The sequence below is a fragment of the Nasonia vitripennis genome (assembly GCF_009193385.2).
Source record: "Nasonia vitripennis strain AsymCx chromosome 3 unlocalized genomic scaffold, Nvit_psr_1.1 chr3_random0005, whole genome shotgun sequence".
In the NCBI taxonomy this organism is placed as follows: Eukaryota; Metazoa; Arthropoda; class Insecta; order Hymenoptera; family Pteromalidae; genus Nasonia; species Nasonia vitripennis.
In genome coordinates, this window is record NW_022279624.1 from 2,978,626 (window position 1) to 2,987,270 (window position 8,645).

An 8,645-nucleotide genomic window follows, 5' to 3' on the forward strand; every position below is an offset into this window, starting at 1 on the left:
GGAATGCGAATCGAAGGGCACTTTGGATTAGTTATTATCTGCATCGCCGTTGCTCCGAAATGTTTTTGAGCTGTTCGACCGGAGCGTTTTTTTACTATTGTGATCGTCTCTGTGGATCACAGCATTTGAGCATCGCAAGTCGGATCTGCTATAGGTTTTTATTGAAAGACAGTCAAAACTGAAACTATTTTATTCGAAAAAACACGCGCTGAGTTTCAATAACAGCGTTTTAGGATGAATTCGCAGATGTGCGTTTACCACGTGGCACTGTGAAACGCACAGGCCGACCTTGAATCGTGCTGCCAGGCTGATATTGGATCAAGTTCATCGTCTGTTCTGTAGGCTTTTTGAGTCGGATAGTTGTAGACAAAAAAAGACGGTAATATCGCGCGATATAGAACACGACACTCAGCCGCCTGTGCTGCTGCGATCTTCTAACTGCTGATGCCGTCGACGACGCGAACCATCTGCGCAAGTTGAAAAACATTTAATGATTCTTGTAAAAACTCAAGCCTAAAAAGTCGCGATCTCAACTCGATCATCGCATATCGAGCTATCGGAATCGGAATCTTCGCGCTCTAGGTGATGGACTCCCGATTGGCGCATTTTGTCACTGGAGGAAGGTATATATGCGACTGATGTAATGATACGTCACACGTGCGAAAGGTCACACGTGCATGTCATTGACAGTACGAAGAATCGATTTGATAAATGTGACATATTAAGCGTATTGAAATCTGTATGCGCAACAAGAATTGATTGTGTTCGCAACTGTGAAATAGTAATAACTTTCAGCGCCGCTGACTTACGTGCTCGGAAGCGGACGCGCGGTAGCTGTCTCATTAAAAAGTCGTTTCGTACGTGCGAAAAGAGCGCGCGATTCCTTGAAATAAAAGTCTCGAGATCAGCCCAGTTCTAACGAGAATGAATTATTCAAAATCTCGCGGGCGCGCGGAATAACGCGCGAAATAGAAATCTTTGAAAATGCAATATCCGAGAGAGAATTAACGTCGTATTACTTACATAATTGACCGGAGGCTAATAAATTAACACGCCGATAAGATCTGCACTTGAAGCGCGCAGAAGTCAGAATTGAAACGGAGGAACGGCAAATTAAAGGCCTTCCCTTTCCCGCATCCAAAGATTTACCAACTCGACTCGAGCGTATGCGGCATTAAAGTATACTTACGCGCGCAAGAAAGGAATCCGTCATAATGTTCATCGAGTGCGCGCGGCGCAGGAAGGAGGAGAGAGCGAGCGAGAGAGAACGAAATTGCAAGTATACCTGCGTAGCAGTAATGCATTTAATAGCGTATTTACCTTGTTAAGTGTTCAAACGAGCCGATCGGCCGCTGTTTAACATTTATAAACAACAATTTACGAGTGATTTATGCGGTGTAATTGAAAGGTGCAATTTCTTTGTCATGCGCGGCGCAGCGAAGTGCCGCAGTTGATATGTAAATCATCATTCGGCATTACCGTACCATTTACTTTGTGGCATACCGCGAAGGATTATCAAGGATTGCAAACATTATCGCTCACGTTCAATTCTCGACTCTGCGCTTACCATCTCCATACCTACCACCACATATCCAATAGAATCAATCAAACGTAATTGCGATCTATTTTTAGAGCCGGCCGACGAAACTCGTCATGCGTCGACGCATCGAGTCGCGAAGAGAGCGCACAGGGAGAGTCGGCCTAAGCAATGCATTTAATAAACGCATTAACGTCATTAAAAGTTCAAACGAACCGATTTGTGCGCTCGCAGCCCGCTCGCATTATACGCACACATTTAATTTTACACTCCGAGCTCGGCGCAACAGTAGCGCAGGATAGTAGTAAAGTAGTAATCGAGTGAGTGAACACGACACGGCGGTGGTCACTCATCCGATCGACTCATACCGCGTGCGGTATTGTATAGCTGCTGCTGGGGATACCTTCTTTTACGCTCGTCGGCCGGCCGCGTTTCTTTGGACCCCCTCAGGAAAGAGTATCTGCAAGTCGGCGGCGGCGGCGGCGGCGGTTCCAGTCGGCGAGATTTTTCAAGGACTCGTCGATTTTCCGGCGCGATGACACGATCCTTCGCCGTCTGAAGCGAGTAGGAGGTTTTATGCCGCTGCTGCTGCGATGATGAGAATGGATCGCTCGAGCTTTCTCGTAGCACATGCCGGCCGAGAGGGAAAAACGATCGAGCTGCGATGCACCTGACTGCCGAGAGGAATCGGTAGGTGGAGAAAAAATTTTCGAGAGGATGTGCTCGCGGAGAGAACAATCGCTCTGCGTTTTTTGGAACTCGACCACGGGCTGTCGGTCGCTTTCGACTTTTCTGAAATGATCCAAAAACTCTACTGGAAGTGTGTAAAAGTATATATAACATACTGCTACTTTGCCGCGTGCCCGTGAAGAATCGCACTCGCTGTGCAAGTATGCAGCGGATAAGAAAGCCCAGATCAAGGTCAAGACTTCTTGTCCCTTGCGGAAAAAAGCGAGCACTCTCGGAATCTCCATCCGCCGCTGTTTTGCAGCTCGGCTGTGATGTATCAACCGCGAAACTATGTACAACATCATCGTCGCTCTTCGCCGTAATTCCTAATCTGCTTTTCTGCTCTCGCTCCGAGCGATAAAAGCACGTGCCCTCGGCTAGCGACATCGCCGCGTGTATTATAATGTGGTCGTCGTGCGTAAAACGAGGAGCGAGAGAAAGACACCGTATATAAGCGGACGATAAGTCCTCGTAGAGCGAAAGCAAAAAAAGAACCGAGTGAGTGCAAAGCTCGATTAGGCACACGGCCGGAGATTCGGCTCGAACTGTTCCTGCAAAAAGTTTTCGAGCCGTGGGCGTTGGACTGTGTACGTCAGCAGCCCCATGAATTGCTGTATAGCGAGCGACAGCTTTGATAAGAAATTTCTCGTAGTTTTTTTTTCCACCACTCGCCATCGGATCGACCAAAACAACGTCGAAATTTCAGAGAACGAGATCATACATGCATATTCACGCGGCCGCTGAATAATCAAGCCGAATTCCAGAAGGGGGTTGCGTTGAAGAAACAAACCTCAACGTACGCGGATACCGCGAATCGAGTCGCGCAGCTCTTCCGCGTCCCAGTCATCAGCCCGGCTCAGGAATGTCAGTATCCAGCAACACACACAGGCATCGGTGCGCGTCTCCCGAGCTTTTTGCACCAGTCGCCTCGGTGGCTCGGTCCCCGAAACTCGCGCACGGTGCGGCGAGAGAGATAGAGCGCTCAATTCGCGGAGCCGATCCTCTTTATTTGGTCATGAGAGGCGGTGGCCACTGCGGCTCTCTAGCTCGCTCTCCTTCTCTCTCTTTCTCCGTCGCGAGGTTGCGCCGCATGGGAACCGAAAGCGCGTGTCCGTGTGTGCGGGCATGGCGCGCATGTGCAAGCTTCTTTGCGACACGCGCTCATCGTGCCATTTCAAACGCCGGGCCTTTCTCACGCTCGCGCGGCTCGACGTTTGCGGATCTGCGAGGCGATGTATACGCGATGTACTGGAATATGCATGTGCGATTAGCGACTGATTTTGATTCGCTCTTGTCAGCGGTAGTTTTCGGCCTGACACGTAGAGAACGTTTTTTTATTTTATTTATTTATTTTTTTTTTTTGTGAGATATTACACACCGCATTTCTGTTGTTCGTCATTCGAGTAAATCGACATCTTTCGCAAATAAATTATCTACGCAATAATAATTGTGAGAGAGAAATATCACGTGTAGGAATTTTTCAAAACTACCCCAATTCCTGCGAAACGAGAAAAAGAACTACGCTTCGAAATAACAGCGTGCAAGAAAGCCCGGAGAAACAGGTCGTTTCGAAACTCAAAATTGCAGAAATAACTCAGCGCGCAAACTACACGCCCGGCAGTAGTCATGCGCGCGCAGTTTGTTTTATGCACCTTTATTATCATTCGCAGCGCCGCGCGCGAGAAGCGACTACTTATGTACGCCGCTCCGAAATTCCGAGATAGAACCCGCAGCGATGAGCGCTCGGCGCACCGCGAACTTCTGGCATACGCTGTATGTTTCCGACAGTTCTCGAACTGCCTCGTGATATGCGCTCTTAATATTCACTTTCTCGTCTACGACTCTTCTCTCTCTCTCTCCCTCTCTGTACAGCCTGCATTATATGTCGGCTGTCCATTACCAGTTCGAGTTTTTTGCGGGATGCTTTTTTTGCGCTCTCTGGTACCTCTCACAGAGCCGGTACAACGGGGCTGAGTTTAAGCGCGCGCGATTTTTAAGCCTCGGCCGCGCTAATTGTATATTTATGAACTATGCTGCAGCGCGCGAGTTCATTAACAGATAGTATCGCCGGCCGAACGGCTGAAGCGTGCTCTTGACGCCTTAGTGGCTGGCTTTTTATAGAACTGGACGTATAATTGCGTGTAGTTTTTATACACTGCGCTAGTGCGATATTTTCTTTTAATTGAAAGAAAGCTGCGTGAGCGTGTAACGTGAAATATTTACACGCGAATTATAGAAAAAAGCGACGCATTGAAATTTATACACACGAGTCATCGTATAGCGTTTCTCTACGAACTGATTGACTGCGGACTTTAGCTCCCTCGCGTACTGCGGCTCGCCGCGATAATTAGAGAGTCGGAGCTCGATAGACGCAAGAAATTGCAGGTGTATACTTTGGCGCGAACGGAGGAGAGTCCTTTTCTATTCAGCTGGGCGCGTTTCGGCTGTTAAGAGTGAAAATAACGCGGTGTTTTTTAAGGAGCCGTAAGCCGACTTCGGTGCGAGACTGCGTGTACGACGTTTATTGGGATAAATAACGCCGAGAGTACCGAGGGTGAGGAATGAATCTTCAACGCAAGACAGTTGAACGATACTTTGTAGCTTTACTATTTTATTTTTACGACTTGTGGGTGTATAGGTCAATTCGGGAGCATCCCTCTCCGAAAATCGACGACACCCGGACTTTTACGATCGGCACGATTTATTCTACAAATTGTGCCGCGTGCGTACATGCCAATAAATTAAAGACGAGGACCATCACAACACTGTAGAAAAAAATGTTCCTGCGGGTAGCCTCGTCCATTCATCTCCCCGCGTACCGATACTAAAATCTCTCTATGACACTCGAGGAATCAAAGCAATAGCGTGGCAGCTCGAGGACGATCCCGCATCTAACACTTTCATACCCACGTCTCCCACGCGACGTGAAAAAAAAAAATCAAAAGACACCAAAAAAAGTTCAGCCTAAACGACGGGATGTTTACAAAGGCGAACAGCCAAAAAAAAGGCCCGGGAAGATTCAAGACAGACGAAGTGAAAGCACATTGTGCATGTCTTCAGCTGCACCGGTACTGCGCACTTCAAGCTTTGGAAGAGAAATGAAGAGTAATATTTCACCCCGAGAAAATTTTCGGAAAACAGCCGGCCTAATCCGCACCGGGCAGCTCGACTGCGGCCGAAGAAAGTCACGCTGCGCGCAGGTATCCCGTGCGGGGGCGGCGCACTTCCGCAGTTCGGCGCTACGGCTTTACGACTGTCAGCCAGGATTATAACAGGGACGCGTGGACAGCGCCGCGGGGGATGGCATTATTGTCCTTGAGTCGGAGCTTACGATGCGGCCTGTGAGCGGAGGTCATGCAAATTGGGACGTTGTAGTAACACTTATTAGCTGCCGTTAATTGTTCTTGCTCGGAACTCTGTAACGCGTAGAACCTACTGCCTCGGAGACGTTTATCACATCACTTCAAGTAGATGAATGTGCTTTACTTTTTCGAGTTTTATTTTTATTGGGCTATGCAAATGAAGATTTTGGAGATTTTCCTTGTGGCTGGCTTTGTGATTATCGCGCGATAAGAGTCACATCGTAAAATACGCAATTAGATATGAGAAGAATTTTTGAGAGAATTAACCAAGCCAAGAGAGTGCACGTATAACCGCGGTGTGCTTGTGAGTTATCTTTATTACGATAAATTTTATCAGGGTCTCTTTTAAATGAGGAAATAAAAGTTAGCCGTGTTTTCCGTGTAAAATCTCGAGAATGTCGCTATTTGCCGAGAGCTCAATTTATTACGCGTAGTTTCTGGCGAGATATAAGTGTATAAGAGAAAAAGTCTCCTGTTTTCCAAAGACTCTCGAAATTAGAATGTCGAAGTTATCTGGGCATTGAAGTTATCGCTGACACAATAGTTTTATCTGTTGTGGCCGCTCGCTCTTTCTTCTCCGCTTCTCTCCACTTCCCAATGCGCGATTATCTCAAGTTTTTCCATCAAGGCTTATCGAGCTATTTTGCAACTACGTCGATTGAATAAATCGCGCTCGCATATTCACGAGCGCCCGGTAACGATGCTTTTGCACAATTTCATAGTCAATATATCAGTACGTCGTCTCGCTCACGAGTTCGTCAGACCTTGGCGATGAGTAATTGAAGAGGACCTCCGGGACAAGCGCAAATTATGCGGGACTTTCGTTTTCACGAGAAAATCGAGAGTGAAGTGGCGGCGGGCCGACAGTCGCGACGCGGCGAGACGTGACGTGATGCACTTGCGAGAGAGAGAGAGAGAGAGAGAGAGAGAGAGAGAGAGAGAGAGAGGGGGAGAGAGAGAGAGAGGGCGCGCAAGACAAACTATACAAAAGTGGATATTTAAGATAATTGCGTTTGTGCACAAAAGACGGCCGTACACACTGACTCTGGAACGCAGTTGTAGACGCGCACACGCGCGATAATTGTTGATTCACGAGGGCATTAAAAGGCCGCTCGTTACGATATCGGGTATGCGCCGCGATAACAATCAAAATTGAAAAAGCCGTATACCTATGCTCGCCTCGAATTTCGGAATCCCTCGGCGCTTTTTAATCAACTTTTTCTCCGGATGCGCGCCGTCGCGGACAGGAGCGTCGATTAATCACCCCCCGCGCCTTAAACATACCGCGTCTCTCTCTCTCATCCGTTTTTCTCATCGGTGCATCAGCCGCTCCTACGCCGGGGCAGATTACACATTAGCGGGACCCACAGTCGTTGGCGAATTTAAAGCGCATCGCGTCTTTTCAGCCGTGTGCTGTATTATATACGCACGCGGGAGTCTCCTGAAAAATGAAGGCGAGCGCGTGTAAGGAGGGCAAAAAAACCGGTCGCTAACGAGCTACGACGGTGCGATGGTATGCGCTTCTTTTTCTCACAAAAGTCGGCCGACTGACTCTCTACGCATTAGAATAAGACGCCGAAATAATGTTTTATGTGTGCAGAAGTGAAGCTCCGCACGATTTCTTCTGACGCTGAAACGTGTCTACGGTCGAAGTATACAAGGCCCCGCAGTCCTACGTAAAACCGGTAAACAACCCTCTCGAAATTTTTCCAAAATTACAGTCGTTGTTCTCTGCGTTCACCACACAGTCCTTCGAGGAAACCCTCGGACCTAAAAGCTCTCCCGCTATTTTTCGGCTATTTTCATTAGCAGGTCAGAGCAAGAGGGCGAGGCGAGGGCGTAATACATTGGCCTATACTCCCTCTCGACGCTGCAGTGTGTTACATAGCTGTACGATATTCCCACAGACCACCACCGCGTCGAGTCGGGGTATATAAATTCCGCGCGAGACTGCAGCAGCCGATTGACTTTCGTGCGCGCCTACTGCACTGCCACGCACACGAGCACACGGAGCGTTGAAAAATGCTGTCGGTCCCAACCGATCTCTACAGCACTGCGTACGCACGAGTACCTATGCGTGCAGGTACGAGCACTCGAATGTATAACAAGCGCAGCGCGTTCAATTACACGAAGAATGCAGGCCAAGAGGGGACGCGGATGTCGCGGGGGCAGTGTGTGTATGTCGTCTTAATTTACTCGCGAATCGATTTCAAAAAAGAGTTTGAATATGCCGTGCGCAGAATCTCGGCCTTCTCAAAAAGCGCCGGCTACTGACGCTACAACTTTGAATCGACACGAGGCGCTTAGGTGCGTCGATTACTATATTACAAAAGTGTACCATTTCGCTGCGGCCATCAACTTTTGTGCAGCCGGCCGCGGGCAGCAGAAAAACGACCCAAATCACACTCAGCTTCGAGAAAGCACCGGAAAAGTAGGTGAATCCGAGAACCCATAGCGCGATCTGCCTAGTTGTCGAAATCGCATAAGCATCGGTCGCGCGATCGAAGCATTATTTAACCGGAATACTGCACGAATAATAAAAGTCCGAGAGACCGAGTTTCTACGCGACGATGGCGGAGGCGGCGTCGGCAGCAACAAGTGGAGAAACAAGGCAAAAAAGGCGCGAAAAATACGAACGTGAATGAAAAGGCTCGCGCGAGCCGACGCGCGTTCTTCAATTACATTTTATGCATTCGCACGACGTAAACGTCAGGAGCGAGAGGGCGAATAGAAGCAGAGCGAGAGCGCAGACACAAACGGTCAGAGCCGCGGTCAGCGCATTGTTGCCCGAAACTGCTTCTCCCCCTCGTCGCCATCGGCGTTTAGGCGCTGTTTTCTCTTTTTCTCAACTTGGAATGATATTCGCTCGCTGGACCTGCGCGAAGTACACAATTTTCGAATCGGTTGCATAGCGCAATCATGATCCGTCCAGGCTGTCGAGCCGATCGCACAGCGTATAATGATGCGAAATGCAACTCTTGAACGGCACTTCGTTGTCCGCGTCTCTCGCGTGTGCG